Source organism: Alexandromys fortis, unplaced genomic scaffold (assembly GCF_014885135.2).
Source record: "Alexandromys fortis isolate MF-2015 unplaced genomic scaffold, M_Fortis_MF-2015_v1.1 scaffold_391, whole genome shotgun sequence".
NCBI lineage: Eukaryota > Metazoa > Chordata > Mammalia > Rodentia > Cricetidae > Alexandromys > Alexandromys fortis.
The window spans coordinates 470,020-470,705 of record NW_026068277.1 but is presented as its reverse complement, the minus strand read 5'-3'; positions in this window follow the sequence as shown (position 1 = coordinate 470,705).

Sequence of the window (686 nt, the reverse complement as noted above, 5' to 3'; positions counted from 1 at the left end):
AAGCTGTTATCAAAAACCTCCCTACCTTCTTTAAGACATTATGGCTGTTCTAACAACAGGAAGGACAAATTAATCTGATTGGTTGGACTGAAAGGCTTGCATTCTGGGTCGGTTCACAATAATGAAACATGCAAGGAATGACCCTAACTCCTGATTGTGAGACTTGTAACTGTAACTTGGCACAGGTGTATTTATGATTTTGCTCTTATCAATCTGGCGTCTGCCCGTTTGGGACTGCTCCTGTTTATCCTGCAGCCCTGATTGATCAGTGGCTCTGCTTATGTAGTGATTTATTAAAGACTTTGGAACCCCCCCCAAAAAAAAACCTCCCTACCAAAAAAAGCCCAGGACCTGATGGTTTCAATGCAGAATTCTACCAGAACTTCCAAGGAGACCTGATACCTATACTCCTTAATGTATTTCACAATATAGAAACAGAAGAGTCATTGCCAAATTCCTTTTATGAAGCTACAAGTTACTCTGATACCAAAACCACACAAAGACTCAACCAAGAAAGAGAATTACAGGCCAATCTCACTCATGAACATCTACGCAAAAATCCTCAACAAAATACTGGCAAACTGAATCCAAGAACACATTAGAAAAATTATCCATTATGATCAAGTAGGCTTCATCCCAGAGATGCAGGGCTGGTTCAACATACGCAAATCTATCAATGTAATCCA